The sequence below is a fragment of the Oxyura jamaicensis genome, chromosome 4, assembly GCF_011077185.1.
Source record: "Oxyura jamaicensis isolate SHBP4307 breed ruddy duck chromosome 4, BPBGC_Ojam_1.0, whole genome shotgun sequence".
NCBI classification, from domain to species: Eukaryota; Metazoa; Chordata; class Aves; order Anseriformes; family Anatidae; genus Oxyura; species Oxyura jamaicensis.
The window spans coordinates 3,274,470-3,292,759 of NC_048896.1; the positions used below are offsets into that span (position 1 = coordinate 3,274,470).

The 18,290-nt window shown below is 36.8% G+C and overlaps 1 long non-coding RNA gene across 1 annotated transcript; it reads right to left on the reverse strand.

The window, feature by feature from the left end:
- Window positions 1–221: 221 nt before the first annotated feature.
- LOC118165659 lies at window positions 222–17,974 on the reverse strand. Its single transcript, XR_004750163.1, has 3 exons — window positions 17,521–17,974; window positions 16,183–16,185; window positions 222–232 (listed from the first exon to the last, which is right to left on the reverse strand). It is a non-coding gene; the product is annotated as an uncharacterized LOC118165659 (long non-coding RNA).
- Window positions 17,975–18,290: the final 316 nt, after the last annotated feature.

Consider the following 18,290-nt stretch of genomic DNA (forward strand, 5'->3'; position numbering starts at 1 on the left):
CGAAGTTTGTTACATAAATATGAATGACATGCTAGCCTTCTGTGCTGTTTGTTTTAACAAATATGCAGAAGAAATAGATCTGAAAATTTAAATTGATTCAGTAACACTTGCAAACTGAGTGGTCAGAGAAACGACTGCTCTAGAGAAATGTTTTCCCTTGTCCAGAAAAAAGCTAAGTATGTGATTTTGTGAGAATTGATGAGCCAAGTTTCTTTCCTTTTAATTTTCTCTGCTTTCTTATATTTAGTAATTCTTAGTAGGAGTGCATTCATTTTGAGTATAATTGCAGTTAGATTTATTCCACCCAAAAGTGAAACCATAATTGCCTACGGTAGCACTGAAAAAAAAAAAAAAAAAAGCCTTCCCCTAATTCTGAGCTGGTGAAGAAGGGAAGCTCAGTTTCAATGGGGTGAATTGGACAGCATGGAAGAAATGCCCGAGGCAAGTTGTAACTATCAAAGGGATTTAACACCATGATGCCAGAAGCCCCCATCAGATACCAAAAGCAAACTGTACATAAAGATCTCCAAGCTCCAAGAGGGAAAGGAGAGGATTGAGATGCCCACACTCTGCTTTTATTCATGTGATTAACAGACATTAGCAAAGTCAGGTTATGTCATCTAACTCCAAACAGAGATTCAATGAGAGGAGGCGGTGGCAAACAGCAAGACCAGTCAGTTCATTCTAATGTGACAAAGTATGGCAAGACCACAGGAGAAAAGAGTCAGAAGAAGGATAAATAAAAAAGGATACTGGAGTGGACTTACCGTTAGATCATGACATTGAAAAGCCCCTATAACTAGCTGAGAAGTACTAAAGAGATTGCTTTGTTCACAGAATTACAGTCTTGATGTATTTATACAAGCAGTGCAGCTGCTGCTCTTTACAATTTATTGAAGTCTACCTTCAATGACTGGGCATGTAGCTTAGGCATCCAGGCATAACTCATTAATACACCTGGCTAGATTATATATATATATATATATATATATATTTTTCCCCCATTCTCTTTGTAAACTACTTAGAACAGAAACACACTATTGAGACAACACATTGTTTTTTCATATGCTTATTCTAGACACTTTAAAATAAATTCATGGCCATTTATTTTTGATCCACATTTACAAGTTCTCAAATGGTTTAACAAAACAGATCTACAGAACGCAGAAGGTGCTGGAGTTCTAGTTAGGCTTACTGATGTACAAAAATCAAAATCAAACAGAAGCACCTGTCTCAATTACAATTACCTGAAAATAGAGAATACTTCAATTTGTTTTTCTTTTTAAATTTTTGTTTACAATTTCAGGCAAGAGGAGAAAGTCCTTAAGACTACATGTACTGTATATTTCCTTTTAGTCTTTTTTCTTTATTTTTAAATTGTGTGGTTTCTGCCTGACTTGATACCAAATTAAGTGTAAAAAATTTCAGTTTTTCATAGGAAGCTGATACTTCCTAAAATCTGCCTCTTACTGCAAATGACATTCTTGTCAGTTTTTGCAACAGTGAACAATGTCCAAGAAGATGTTCACAACACTCCAAGGCATACAACACAATCTCATTTTTTTTTTTTTTAATAGGAAAGTGCCATTTTGATGGGCTGCAACACAGACCTCACTGTATTTCAAATACTTTGAATATAAAACAATACCCCCTGCCCCCCCCAAAATATACTCCTATACAGCTATAAACAATTAGACATTAAAGAGGCAGAAAAAATAAAGATAGTGTAATGCATACCTATATGCTAGAAATCCAGGGAACAAGGTACATATGTTCAGATCACAATGTCTAACTAGAAACTAGTTTCTAAGGTGGTAGTTGTATATGTCATGAGACATAGATACATGTGATTCTATGAAACAGCAGGATAGCTATTTCCAACAGAAACGTATACATTAATTCTTGAGAATTATTACATTGCATTTCTGCACAATTAATATGCCTTTCAATTCTAAGAGCCCAAATTCTCTCTAGACACCTAGAATATTATGGGAAAGACCCATTTCGATACACTGACAGAAACAAAACTGAAAGCCCTTAGAGCTGCAATTTCAGGGTTTTGTTTAAGAGATAAGGTATTTTCTGCAAAGTTGATGAAATTCCCTACTCATTTCAGGAACTGGAAACCATATTCTACACAGACAGAATGGAGAATGTACAGCATTTGTGATGGCTCACTTATGGGGTAATAGAAAATGGCTAGGGTATCTACACAGCCCTTTGTCTTATGGGTTCTCAGTAAGCAACAGTGATACACACAAGGAAGTGTCGTGATTTTGATCATGAACCTAGTAAGTCAAGAGGGAGCAGGGGAAATAAAGGGGCATAGGCAAGCTGTGCCTGGTAGTGGTGAAATATTTGTGTATAGATTTTATAGAAAATGCCAATAGACAGGTCTTATGGTTCTTCAGGAAGAGGTAATTTTCCACTTAAATGCATATGCATATTAAATTGTGTAGTACTGTGCAAATGAAGAAGGCAATCTGTAAGGAGCTTAACGTAAGCATACTGAAGGAGATTCAAAAGAGCCAATTCAGCTTATATGGTATACATGACTGATCATAGAATGATAATGAATAACAATATCCCTTTGATGTTAATTAGTTGCACTTGATAAGGCAATGCTAAGTGGGTTTACTACATTCAAGTAAGAAAAATCAAAACCTCAATAAAGCTTTCAGAATGCTAAAACCAATAAGGATTTAAAAAGCAACAAAACATTATAACGCTGCCAAGAAATCCCTAATTCATTGGATTATCTAAACTCCAAAGTAAGGGAAAAGACTTAATAAAAAAGAAGAATCAGAAATAATGAATGTACCATTTTGCCAGAAACGTTTAGGGCTTTTTGTTGTTTTTTAAACTGTGGGGAAGCAAATAAGTTTGTTGGCACTGAATTCGAATTATGGACTCAAAACTAGACACAACATAAACCTCTCTAAATTTTAACAAAATATAGATGAATGTACTAATGATAGACAGATCAGTAATATTTAAAAGTAAATCAATGAACTTTTTCTTAAGCTCTATCAAGACTTTCTTGGATCTCCTCCCATCTGAGGACATATTTCATACGACAAGAACTGCATGAATTAGGTAAGGAGTAGCACTGGTTTCTTTCCTCTCTCCAGCAATTTTTTATTTTTAATTGTGTGACTGAACATTTTAGCATGTATGGAAAACATACATGTAACTAGAACTAATAATGGATATTACCTGACACTAAAAAAACTGGTGCATATTAAGGTTAAAATTTTACATCTGGTTAATGATATTAGTACCTAGAAGGTTACTTTGGCCTATTTCCCATTAGGACGAACTTATATCCTCTTGTTCTCTTCCCTATTTATACCCTAAATCTTGAATATATAGAAAAAGCAACACTGATGATCAATTTCCACAGATTAGCACCCATAAATCTAATGAAGTGCCAAAAGCCTCTTGTATAAAAGTCACACAGCACAGCACCCCGAAGCAGCTATAAAAAATTCTAATTTTCATGCTTCAGCTTAGTTGAGTAGACTACTGTGCCTACCAAAAAGTCTAAAATTTAGTTTACTTTTTACCTAGTAATAGCTAGTAATAACAGTAAATCACATTTAGCATGCATTTTGAGAAATGAATGTGATAATAGTAAAAAATGAGTACCAACATTAATATTAATATACTTTATAATCCACATAGTACTTCCCCAAATCCCAGTAGTGCATGAACAGATTTACCCAGGAGATGCTGTTGGTCTAGCAACACATCATTCAATTCATAAACTTGCTCTCTGCTCTTGGATTTGTTCCTTTTCTGTTTGTGTGCAGTCATGGCCAGCCAGATGTCAAAATGTTCAAAACTGAGTTAATTCTGCTTTCATGTATGATTTTTAAAATTCCCGAACCCTTTTGAAACAGGATTTCATTCACACTTCAACACATCTTCCTGAGGAAAGGCCAAGTAGGGGACTCCGCTGACTCACCCCTTACATTTAATGTTCTTGGAAAACATCTTGCTGCTACAGGTTTTCTGCCTTGGCAATTCTATGGTACATCAAAATTATTATTAGTACAGAAAGGGAAAAATATGCATTCAGAAATTCAAAAGCAATGTAAGCACAAAGAAGCAAAAACATACCATAAACATTCTAACTACAGTATTGCAAAAATATTTCTGGTTTTGCTTTAAATAAGAGCTCTAGGAAAACCAAACCACTAAACCATGATATCAACCTTGACATTATGGAAAAATGCCTTGAGTCTGGTTCATTTCATAGATATATATTAGAGGATAACAAAATTAAAATGATCTTGTATATAAATAAATACGAAACTTATTGAAGAAAATCCTATGTGCCTACCATGTTTAAATTAATTTCATATAGCTCATCATATCTGCAGCAATTATGTTTGCAGCATTCAGTGGCTCAAAAATAGGAAAGCAATCTTATGCATTTCCTATTCTAAAAAGAAGGGTTCATGCTTTGATTTAGATTCTTATCATCTGATAGCCTTAACTTCATCACTATGTAAGAAGATGGAGGAAATGATTTATTGTTGACTGTCATTCTTTCTGGAGATGAATAATCTTCTTCCTCAGTATTAAAGTGGCTTTCAGGCAAATCAATCAACCATAGATCATGTCATAAGACTGTCTTCTGATGTTAATAAAGCATTCTGTAATAAGGAGTTTTTATGTGTTGTATTTATAGACACAGAAAAACTATAATATCCTGTTTAAAAGGGACCATCTTGCCTGTGATACTGTTTTAAACTTAAAACACATACATACATTGCTCTAAGTTAGTTCTGCAATATTACTGTGTTCAAGAGAGCAACAGTGTGCAAAAATGTTTTCTCAAAGTGATCAAGTTAGGATGACAATAGTCAACTCAAGTTGCAGAGTATGAGTAATGGACATCATGTAAAATAATTACGGTATTTCACTTTGAAAATTAACATTACTACATAACTGAAAGACTGCCTTAGGTTATAAGGCAAAAAAGACCGGTTAATGTGGAACATCTTATATAGTTCAGTCGTGCTTTAAAACTGCTTCTTCTTCAAATGTATATATCATAATGTGACAACATAATGAAATGTCAGAACTGTAGAACACACAACATTGTCATTTTTCCTACACTGCCTAGTCTGACTTTGGCACAAGCATAGGGTAATTTTCAGGTCAGGTACTCACAGAAGTGGGCAATTTAAATTATCTATGAATTCTTTCAAGTCACTGATAATTCATTACCTCCATATCTCCAATAATAAGGAAAAATGACATTTACTGCATAATTTAAATATTTAGAGGACTGACTGAATAATGACTTAGGGTCATCAAATTTAGTTTTGTAATTGAACTAGAGAGTAAAGAATTTGAAGCACAATGAGATACTTCTGGGAAACAGGGAAGGAATACACTTTCAAAACCTAAAATTCTGACTTTAATTATATGCATGCATGTGTCAAATGTTTAGACCTGCCAGATGATCTTTGTTGATCTTACTGCTTTGGACATGACATTCTATTATCACTTCTTGAATAAAAGTTGGCTACTAAGGAAGAGCTAAATAGCTCAAACAAACAATTCATCAGAACTTCCTAGGTGGCTGTCTGATCATCTCTGTTTAGTATTTGCAGTGGTATGGATATGGGTTTAAAGATCTAGCCATAGCATAGACGTTTTCCATTTTGGAACAGAGACGCCTCTGTATAAGGCAGAAACAATTCAAATCTAGAATGACTAACACCAGATGAAACAGGTTAAGGAGTGCTATTAGCATCCTAGTAGTACAAAACCAGACCTTTGAACATCATACAATGGAAAATCAGATACCTAATGATTCAAAAATATTTGTGGGGACAGCAAAGTAGGCAAATAAAGTGATCTGAGTTGCTGTGGCTTTTATGCTCATAAGGAAGCAATTTCAATTTTGGTAGTTCAAAGATTAAGAGACTGCAGTGAACAAAATTGGTAGAGATGATGGACTGTTTAACAGCTTGGTAGGATTTAGAGTGACTATGCCTCCATAATAAGCATCCTTACTACTCACATTTAACCCGGTGTGCTGCAATTAATACAGACAAAGGGGAAAAAAAGGTTAAAGACTTAAAATTTGCTTGTGTAAGCTAAATAATTGCTTGAATCCTTAGTGATTGCTAGGCAAGACTAAAGATTTTTGAGACGGTCAATAAAGCGTGACAAATCACTACTTTTTTTAACTGCATCTAAATTTCTAGTTTCTGAACAATATAAAGCAGCAGTTCCTGCAGTACTTTCTACTGAGCTAAAACAAATGAACGTGGCAAAAACACCATGCAGCCCAACTTCTAAGAGTTCTTAGAACTGGTGATGCAAAACCACTATATTAGCACAATGAGGCCTCCAAACCCTACAGATTAATTTTACTGTGAGGTTTTATTGCAGTTTTCCCTTCTCTGCAAAACCTTATTTGGCTAAACATTTAAACAAGATCATTTAGTTGAAATTAATGGTTTTTTTTTTTTTTTTTTTTTTTTTTTTTTTTTTTTAATCCTTGATTCTTTGTTATTTTGTTTTTCCATTTTAATTCTAGAGGTTGCAGTGGGATAGGATTTAGTGGCCTCCTATGTGTGAATTTGGGTTGAAGAAGCCAGTTAGATTAGTTATCTGGTTATACTGCTGAGTTATTTGCTATCTGATGGTGCTGAATTAGATTGCTAAAGTACAACCTTTACAATCTGTCACTTTTCCAGATCTTTTAAGTGCTGTTGATATCATCCTAGAAATTTCAATCACTAGAGTAGGAATAGCTTTGGAAATTATTGATGTCTATAATAAGGTAATATGTCACAGCAACAATGTCATTTTTGTCTGGATTCCAGCCCGTGTAGATATTAAAGGAAATGAAATGGGAGATAAAGCAGTCAAAAAAGCTTTGCGAAATAATTCAGAAGTCATTGAGAACAGAGAATTTGGTCAGTCAACAAACAAAAAAGCAAAGCCAAACAACTAATTCTGGCAGCTGAAGTTTAAAGAAGGGTAAATTAAATTCCAGAGAATATTCCACTTCTGTACCTATTTACCAAAAACCACAGAAACAGCAATAAAATTATACCTAAGAACCAGAGGTTTCTATTCCTAAATACTGTAAGGCTAACTAATTGTACTTATATGCAAGAATGCTTAGATGTGATGCCCTTTCATATTCCTTTCCTAAAATTCTTATTCAGGACTGCTTCATCATCAACTTATTAAAAGATTCAAAATACTGTTCAGTGTACAAAGTTTTGTACATAATTTAAGAAATTCAATATTTGTACAAGTGGACTTGTTCTCTTATTTGAATAATTGATATTGAATGCAAATACAGAAGATCTAAGAATGTAAAATCATATAATACCTTACAGATTACAGTTACTGTAGCTGAATCTGTCTACCAAGTCATACTTTGATATTTTTTCAACTCAAGTAAAATATTAATACCATACAGTTTGCAGTACATGCTTTCTTTAACCACATTATTATTGAATTTTACTTCAAATTACTGAAAATGCAGTAAATAAAAGGCTGAACAAAGTAAGGTCAACACAATGTTTAGGTGAAAGAACATCACCACTAAAACATAAATCAGAGCTGACTGTTCTCACCGCGTGTTGTACTTCAATTATAAAATGTATCCCCAGCCTCATACTGGGAAAGACTTCCCCCACATTTTTATTTTAATTATTAACATTGCTATTCTTACAGTTTCATGTTTATATGATAACAGAGATCTGTGTGTTTCCCAACAAGGTATTATCAAGGCACAGATTTTACGTGAAGTTAAATGGTAACTTTTCTCTGAATCCTACAAAATCCTGTTCCTTCAGCCCTGCATCAGCCAATTCCTGCCTTCCCTACTGCATGCTGCTGCATGCGTTACTGTATACAAAACCACCAAATGATCCAGGTAAAAAAAATGGGGTAGGGTAAAAACAGTCTGCATTTCACTGAGATACACGTATATATTTTTGTACATGGGGGCTATTATTTATAGTAGGGTTCATTTGATAATCCAGTCAACCATGTGCTACCATAAACAGTTGCTTAACGTAACGGAGAGAACAGTGGCCCTCAGCAGCTGCAAGCCTAGGAGCCCCTTGAGGCAGCTGTGCCACAGAGCAACGCACCTTAGGACTTAAGGATGTTAAATTTCATTTAGACAACCACCTGATATATGAAAATATGAAAAAAACAAACAAACAAACAAAAAAACACACAAAACCAACACACAAAAAACCCAACACCACCACCAAAAAAGACCAAACACACAAAAGACCATTAAGAGTACAAAGGACTGAAATCTTGAATTTTGTTTACATTTAATCTAGTCAAGAAAGGGCTTCTTTGTAAATTATTGAGCTAATTATAAACTGATAAATAAGTTTTGAGAAAATTACCCATATTGAACCAGTTCTTCATTAACAATAACAGAGTTATAACATGATACCTATAAATTCTGCAGTTCATTTTGCTCTATTAAATTCCTGTTACATACATATGTGCATATGTTTGTGTACATAATAATTAATACCCTGCAAGTAAGAATTTTATGTGGTAGTGAATAAAACACTGCAGATTAAGACAAACCAAATCACCCTACTTGCCTTGCAAAATTTCTATTTGATTTCACTCTACGCTCGATATTTAAATTCTAGGTTTTTGGTTCAGCTACAGAGAAATATTCAGCTATGTCTCACAAATGACTACCTACAGAGGCACCATAGCAGAAGGATAAACAGCAACCATGGCAGTTGCTCAAATCAAGACTACATTTAGCTCTTCATATGTCATAATATATTTTTTTAAGAGAGAGAGAGACAGCATTTTTAGTTTACTATGACCATGTATTTTAATTCTTCTACTTATCTGAATAGCTGGTTAACACAGAAAAATTACAAAAGAAGCCCTGAAGACCCTGAAACTATGAACAAACATTGTATATTGTTGAAACAAAATTGAACAATATACTACTGTAAGCCAATATGCAGATATTTACCTCCAGTAAAAATAATATACAAAGTATTAAGTTCTATATAAAAATTGTGTTTGTATGTATAAACATATGTATAAAAATACTTCATACTTCATAACTCATACATGTTGTACACCAAACAGGAGGACGTCCCCCCAGAAAAATGTAGCTGTCTTGTACACCATGAAGTCTTCAGAAATTTAATAATACTGGATAGCTCAAATTTACACAGAATGTGTCAATGGTATTTTTACAGCAGTAATCATATGTGCATTTCCAATATACTAATAATTATAGAAAGCAAGAACTAATAGAAGCTGCCCTGATACTCATACACTTATTTCCTTCCTTCTCTCTTACAGCGTTATTGTTATTTACCTGTTTAAAAGGTATAGTCTTCATGAGCTTTAACCCTCTGCTTGTTTATAAAGGTTAAAAGCAGGACATTAAGCTCCACTACAGATGACTGGGGAACATTGCAGTAACAGACAAAAAGAAAACAAAAATTGAACATCGATACCTAAAGATACACTCCAAAAATCAATCCTCTTGCACTTAATCAAAATCAGTACATATAGACACACACAGGAAGCTAAATTTATCCACAACCCATATTTTTAGAAGTGAATATTGATATAATTTCAATGTCTCGCATTTGTATGCCCACCCTGAAATATCTTAACTGGGCTTGGTTTCATGGAAATGATACTCTGAACTGTTGAGCACCTATCACTGAAGTCTACTGTGTATTCTGGTTTGGATGGCATATTATCACATGGAGCACCACATCTCTACCTGAAACTGACCCACTGCTTCATTCAGTCTTTAGCAGAACAACAGCCTCTCCTACAAAGGCAGGCTGAGAGCGCTGGGGTTGTTCAGCCTGGTGAAGCAAAGGCCCTGGCAAGACCTTATAGCGCCTACAGGGGGCTGCAGGAAAGCTGGGCAGGGACTCTGTTGGTGGGTGTAGCGGTTGGACAGCAGCGAACGGCTTTAAACTAAGAGATGGTAAAGTTAGATTGACAAATATGAAAACAGGAGTCATAGCAACCGGAGGTGCAGAGTATAGTATTGCGCAGATCACCTTGTTCACAAGTGTAGCTAAACAAGAGTTCAACCGTGAAATAAATAAATAAATAAATCTCCAACAGCTAAACAAAAAAACTTGAAAAATATTTTACTACCCTCTAGTGGCACAATATGAGATGGACACGAACAGAAATAAGTGTGTTTACATGTATTTCTTTAGCTATCAATAAGAAATTTTTAAAAACAAACAAAAAACCAAAACATTTATTTTGTATCCTGCTGAATCATACTAGGTTGCATAAGATACAATATGAAGAGAAAACCACACTGACTTAATTCTTACAGCTACTAGTGTAAAATGCTTCTTACGAGTGTGCGCTTTTAAAGAGAATTGGATTGAGATAACCTCACTGTTCAATCCTGTTGAAGACTTTTTCATTTAATATTAACCAACGAAACAAGCCCAAAGTTTTAAACACCACTTTATACTGCATTGAACGCAATCTTTATACCTCAATTAAAGTGCAGCACAAAGTTCAGTCATGTTTATATTCTAGCAGTTATGAATTCCGCTGATTTCAAAACTCTCTAAAAAAATATCAGAGCTTAGAAAATTAAAACATATTTAAAAATAGAAAAGAACACATATATATATATGTCAAAATGTAGAAAAAGTATATAGACATTTGAACTTCACTGTATGTCTGCCAATCCTTCTGTCCCATCCCTAAGTCAGGCAATGGGCTCACAGTATGTCCACTATAGTATCAGCTTTTAGCATGATCTTGAGATATTTAAAAGCCTTCTACCCCCCACTTTTTTTTTTTTTTTTTAAATAAAAATTTTAATAGGTGGGTAGATGGGAGCCTCAGAAACATCTTTTGATCTAACATGAAAGACTGAAAACACTGGACTATACTGATGTAAATTAACTCAACCAGTACACCTGACATCAAAGCATTTCCACCTACACTAACATTGTATTCTCACGCCAATTCTCAGTCAGAAGGTTCCAGGGAAAGGTCTTTCTAAATTGTTAATAACTGAAATACTGGCTGACCTTAGCAAATACTTTCCATAAATCACTGATAACATACTATTTTTAGCTGACCTTTTACAATTTTTAATGTGACTACTCCAGCAGTTAAAATTCATCCATACCAATTCTTTATGAGAACTAGATCACTGCTAGGTAGCCATTCAGTCACCTAATGTGCATCAGACAGTTTTGGGTATTGTCTAAAAATTAGAGTTATCCTCATATAACTAATCAAACAGAAGTAAAAATAAAATCAAAAAATATAATATACCCCTCCTACCATCCTCAAATGCATCAGTTCTTCACTAGAATTATGAATATTCAGATACTATGGAGCTGAGGTGAAAACCTTCAGCAGTATGGATCTCAGAAAACACAGTATAGTGTGTTGTACAAGCACCTGCTGCAAAGCTACCCATGTTCCCTAAGGCTGCCTCCTGAAGAACCAGATCAGGTGTCTGAAAAATACACTGATGATGGCATTGAAATCTTCCAGAGCGCTAAACAATATGGTACAGTACAGACTGAATGTTTTTTTGTGGTGCTACTGCCGTTTAGTGTAGGGACCAAGAAGAAAAATCTGGCTAGCATGGAGCTGCCTTGGTGCTACTGATGTCCAGAAACACATATTACACATAGATATTTGAGATAGTCTTGCATAAAGCCTGTTTGCCCTGCAGAGTTTATTAATTTGTAATTCAGCTATGCAAAAACATCTTGATCACTTTCAACCCAGGCTGTGAAATGGCCAAGAAAATAAGTCTGAACTTCTCTGGGAAAGACCATGCTTCCTTTCCTTGCAATGTTCCAATGCCCCTGCTTCAGGGGATATTCCACTACTGCTCTCCTTCTGTTGAGACATATGACTACAAACCTGCTTTTCACACAAGTGGATAAATGTTTCATCTCAATCACAGTCAACTATGTCTGGCAGCTGTTCATTTCCTCACAGTATTTCATTGTATATTTTGTATTAAATTGTATTTTTGCATGAAATTTTATTGCTTTACAAAATTTCAAAAACGAACAAAAAACACCCTAAAACAAAATACATATCTGGAAAACAAAACAAAACAAAACAAACAAACAAACAAAAAAAAAACAGGCAGAATCACAGAGCTAATTCATCTGTATTGAGAAGCACATCAGTTATCAGGACATACCTGTAAATAGTTGACAAAGTCAGTTCTTCTGAGCCCGAACTCTTTCTGTGAAGTTCTCTGGCCATGGCTGCTCTGGAACACAAAAGACGGTTTCTCCTTCTGTGGTTTTTGTTATACTCTGCTGCTCTTCCACTAGCTCCTGCACTTTCAGGACAGGGCCTCTGCACCCTCACAGATACCCTGCTATCGGACCTGACCATTGCATTTCCTTACAAACTATTTGTAACTCTTCCACTCATTCACTTCACAACTCTGCTCACCTACAGCGTTACTATCTCTACTGTTTCTGTTTCAAATCATTAGATAAATCTTAGATTTTTATGCCATACTTCCTTACCTTGTTAGAGTGCTCCTACCCTCCCTTTCTGGAAATTTCAGTCTTTTCTGAAATTTTCTTTCAAGGAAATTTAAATGGGTACAAGATTCTTCTTGGTATAAAAATGTTAGTGATCTTAAAGAGTATGTACCTTCAAACAACTTCTAGCACAACTACTGAATATTGTACTAATTACTTATCTGCAGTCAGTTGTATGCAGTCTTTAATTTGCTCAAGAGCCTAAAAATTTCCCATTTTCATTATATGTATGAACTTGAAAAGAAACTTGTCTTTTCAGGCAATTTCTGAATTTGTCTGAACTTTTCAATAGAAAATTAATTTTTCGGGCAAATTGAATCCTCTATAAAACATTAACTATGGAGCAGTAATTGTTGAAGTTTCTTTATCGAATCACATGTGTTATTGTAATCCAGTATCACACACGATATTCTAACACAAACAAGGTATTGTATGTTTTAACTACTTTTAAACTTTCAGCTATTCATAAAAAGCAGCTACTAACAGGAAAGAGAGACCACTGTAATCATTAGATCTCAGAAGTATTTGATCATTAGTAATCTTATTCCTATTGCAATTCTGATTCCATACTAACAACATTTCTGCCACATTTTTTTGCTCAATAAATATGTACTTGTGGAAATGAAAACTATCAATTATATCTGGCTAATACAGATGTGTTTGAGTAAAACTAAAATGGCACTATTTTCAATTACAACAGCAGAAGATAAACATCAGCTCATTACAGATTACTTAAAGCTTGAGTCAAAACTTACTATGAATTACTTTCTAAATCTAAATGTCAATATTATACTTAGGCATATTGATTTAGAGATATAAACCTATTTACCTTTCTGGGTCAGAGTTTGCATTTGTTCTTTAAATAACTGGATACTCAAGCAAGGTAATAGAAGTGGCTTTGGATTATATAAAGAATTTGCCTCAAGTGTCCAGTTTCATTAGTAGGCAACAAAAGCCTGTTTTTTCCCCTCAGTTATGTCATGCAGCACATATGACATTTCAATACACATCCAACCATTTTTGTATTTTATGTAATTCTTGAGTGTGAAATTAGACAAACTCTGAAACTCCAATTCAAAACAACACTTCAATGTGAGCTAACATCCTTGAAGATAAACAAGTTCTTCAATTTACCGGAGCTTCAGAGAGGCCCTCTCTACATTCATTTAGTTGGACAGCTCTTTACATTGACAAACTCACAAAACAGACTTCAGATTTCTTAGTTATCATTCCCTATGTAACAAGTGGTTTTGCAAATTCTTATGGGATCCCTCAGTCTTTAAAAAGACACTTTTTTGCTGTGCTTTTCCCCTCCCACCTCCCATCCTCCACCCGGTTCTTTTGATGATGCCTCTGTTACATGTTCTTGGCTGCAGAAATGACAGTATCGGAAGTTTTCTTTGAAGCCTGAGAAAAATAAACCACTTTCCTGATGCCCCCTGCCCACCTGCCCCCAGACAAAACTCACTACTAAAAAGCAACCTTACCAAAAAAAAGAACACTAGCAGCAGATATAAGGATGAGGGAACAAGCTTGGAAAAACAAACAAACAAACAACAAAACAAAACAAAAACAAAAAACAACAACAACAAAAACAAACAAACAAAAACAAACAAACAAACAAAAAAACAACCAACCAACCAAACAAAAAAACACACCAGCTAGTGAATATTTTCTATGGAATACAGATCCTCACCAGTAAGTCTCCTTGACAGAGCTGTCTGCACCCAATATAACCTCACATCCTCTGCTGTGCTGTGGCGGCTCACTGCTTGGCCCACACCTGCCCCCTGGCTGCTCTAACACCTGGCAGTGCTGAAGGAGCTACACTCTTCACTGTTGCTGGTGGTGGAACCTCAGATAACGCACTTCAGCGCTTCTGGAGGGAAAGACTGAGGAGACTTCACTGGAGTATCATGGTGTAGTGGGTGGAAGTGCCCAGTTTTGGCAGTGGTGTGGCTGCAGGCACTCTCTGAGGTTCTGTCTGGGCCCAGGCTGCAGCGCTAGGCCCGGCATTGACTGGAGTGTTGGAACAGAGGCAAAACACTGCCCAGCAGTGAGGGGTGAGGGCAAAAGTGGGACAACAGCCAAGGCCAAAGAAGGAGGAAGGGAGGAAGTGCTGCAGGCCACTGAGCAGGGTTTCCCCCTGCAGCCCCCAGGGAAGCAAGTGGATATTTCCTGACAGAGCCTGTGGAGAGCCCAGCATGGGAGCAGGGGAAATGCGTGATGAGGAAACAGCAGTAGCAGAGAGGAGCTGGTATGGGCTGGCCACAGACCCCATTCCCCCTGTGCTGCTTGCAAGAGAAGGAAGGCAGAGGAGGGGGAACAGTGTGACATTGAGCCTGGGAAAAGGGTGGGTAGAGGGGAAGGAGAGGAGGGTGGTTTAGTTTGTCTTTGCTTCTCACCAACCAACTCTGTCTTAATTAGCAATAAATTTTCTCCAAGTTGAGCGTGTTTTGCCCATGATGGTAATTGGTAAGCATTCTTACTGTCTATCTTAATCCACAATCTTTTTCTTATTCTCTCCCCCTGAGAGAGAGCGTAGTGGGGGCCTGACAGCTGGCCAAGGTCATCCCACCCCACTCAGCTAGGCTTCCTCCCAGGCTTCAGCACAACACTTGCAGCATTGCCCTCCCTCTGGCCCTTCTGCACACAGGTGTTAGCAGGAGATTGTTTCCGCGATGCAGCTTCTCTCCATCTGTATTCATCAAATAATCCAAAATGCCCACCTTCTTCAATATAGCAGGTGCTAGTACTGAGTTTTCTACTTCTTATGAAGCATATAATCCACATTTTCTGCCTCCTGTTCCCCTAAGCAGCCCACTTGCAATAAGGGAAGTAGTAGATGGCAGTAAGCACATGATACCAGGCTGCTACTTTTCCCTACCCCTGCCGTCTTGCTATTCCCGCAAATAGCCTAGGCAATGAGGGATAAGGACTTCATTTTCATCCCCACAGCACTTGTTATGACATGCTGGCAGAACTGTTATGCCAGTGAGGTCTCCGTCAGTATTTATTGTATATACCTTAGTATTTGATCTCCTTCTTTCTAGAAACACCAATTGATGAGTAAAAAATCTGCATTTGAAGAAGTAATCTGTAACAGTTCAGGTATTTTAGTTTAGCTACCCCCACACCCAGGGCAGCACTACCCAGCATAAGTGAGCAGTGCTGAGGAATCTCTCCACATACCCTGTCTTGCAAATGTCTCAAAGGAACATTTTAATCATTGTCAACTAGTTTTCATGATCAGCTCTGCATGTGTACTCATAGGAGACTTAACAGAATGGTACACAGCTTCTGCTATGCAAGTAATTGCTGCTTCTCTTTGATATGTTCCTGCCCTCCTAGAGAATTCGGGTACAAACAATATTAGATATTTAGATACATACACTTCAAACAGCAGGAGCTGAATACTTGTGATGGAGCTTAAACAAAGGGAGATTGGCACTTTCCTTCTGGAAGTTCTGAGGCAAAGTAGGTTTTGTTTCCTAAACATTAGAGTGTTTTGGATTTCTTTCCCAATCAGGAAGAAAATTACAGCCTACAAGTAGTAATTAGAATTTTCCCTAGATGTCTACTCAAATTTATTTTTGATGTTTAGGTTTACAACTGACTTCAAAGCATCTTTCCTGATTGAAGTAATAACCAAATGAACAGTGAGCAGTAAAAGGTGCTGTTTTGGTTTCTGTTACATATTTATAGTACCAAATAAAATTAGTAATCTCAGTGTTGAGTGTTTCCTAAATTTCAAAATAATACCTTGAAATATATGGTCTACAGTAACCAGCAGATTATTCACCATGCTAGTGTGCATAGCTTTTCCAGGCTGGGATGCAGAGTCCTCTTTTGCTGTAAAGGTAAGAGATCTGGAAATAGCAAAAACCTGACATTAGTGATCTGAACAGCTGAGATATTAGAACATGCTGATCATGCTACAAAAGAAAGAGAATCAAGGGAAGAGCATACAGAACTCTTTCAATACTTTTCAGCAAGAATGGCTGAACAGAAAGGCCTGATCCTGTTTTTAAGCAAAATCTGTGATGCTGTTTTGGACTTGGTAGCAAGCAAACCTATAAACAGATGGCTGCATTTATAGGAGCTGTGGGAAATGTCAGCTCACATGGATGAGGATTCCTGTTGAAACTGCTCACAATAGTGCTGGAAGAGATGAATATATGATTTGCTTAGCAATAGGCTTCATTGGTGATATTCCACACACACAACTTCGTTGCTTCTCAGCAGACTAGAATGGAGTAATGTCCTCGGACAGAACAAAGCCTGAGCATCCTGATGTGAAGGAACCACTACTTAAAAAAAAACTCTGCCCTGGGCTGATGGCTTGTCTGACTGTGCTCCCAAGTTCTTACGAATGTGTTCACTGTGAGTACTCTCATCAGTGGAGGAGGATATAAATGTATATATCTGATATACTCCTGCCACACTCTACATCAAATCTCCCAAGAAGAGAATGATAGCTGGGGAGTGGTCATTTACTGAGAAAGTGTCAGGCATTTTGACAAGTAAACTCTATAAAGTCACAGCTTCAGGACCCAGAGGTAAAGTCAGGCATTAGCTGTCTTGAATGCAGACAGATCCATATGCTCCATCACAGACTGGCAGATTTATAATGTAACGGGCTGTCATGTTAAATGGAAGGTGATTAGAAGACCTGTGTAGGGGAAGATATGTCCTTACAGAAGGAGAGTGTTTGATTTGTCCTGATGAACTCTGTGCACTTGTCCACAACAGGATGTGATTTTTTAAAGTCTATATCACTTTTATTATTGGCCCCAAATGTATGAGAAACTATACTTAGGGCTCAATTTGCTCAGCTAAATAAAGAAAGCTTTTTTATTTGAATACTTATCACACACAATATGAAATTGCTACATGATTCAATCAGAATTCCACAATCCTGTGGGAAAGGAATTTGCAGGTGGCTTTGCACTGTTTCACACGTCCCTGAATTAGAGATAATGAGGAAACAAGTAGTAGAAACAAAAACTTGAGCAAGGTTGAGATAAAGTAACTTGGCTACAGTGTTAAAGATGAGCTTTGGACAGTGGCCAATTGCTGGCTGGCTCGAGGCACATGTCTGAGGGTCTCTGACCAATTGTATGACAGATTCAGGCACGTGGACAGCGCATGGGGCTACAGGGAAGGTATATGTAGTAGTGAAAAATTGCAATAAATGTCTCCTGTTCAAGAGCCATCAGGTGTCCGTGTCTTTCATCCCTTCAAGTAGTGACCCTGACGTGGTTCGCGGAGGAGCAGCGCTGCACAGAGCGTCCGAAGGGAACCCAGCTGAACGAATCAAGCTCACAGCTGGACTGCAGCTTCAACCCCGGGACATCACCTGAAGGACAGGTGAGCGGCTGAGCATTGATCATGGGAGCTAACCTCTCTGCAGAAGAAGAAGCTATAGTAAAACTATTAATGCAACTACTAACAAAAAGGGGAGTGAAATATGATCCATTTAAGATAAAATCATTGTTGGAGTTTTTGCAAAAGCAAGGGGTCCCCTCAACGGTCTCCGCAGTATTTGATGTAAAAACTTGGGAACAACTGGGGGAGAAAGTTTGGGAGGCAGCGTCCAATGGGGATACTAACGCCGCTGATGTGATGACTACATGGCGGCTGGTGACTGAGACTTTAAGATCATGGCAGGCAGAAAAGAAAGTAGAGAATGCTGCTGCACAAGCAATAATAACAGCTGAA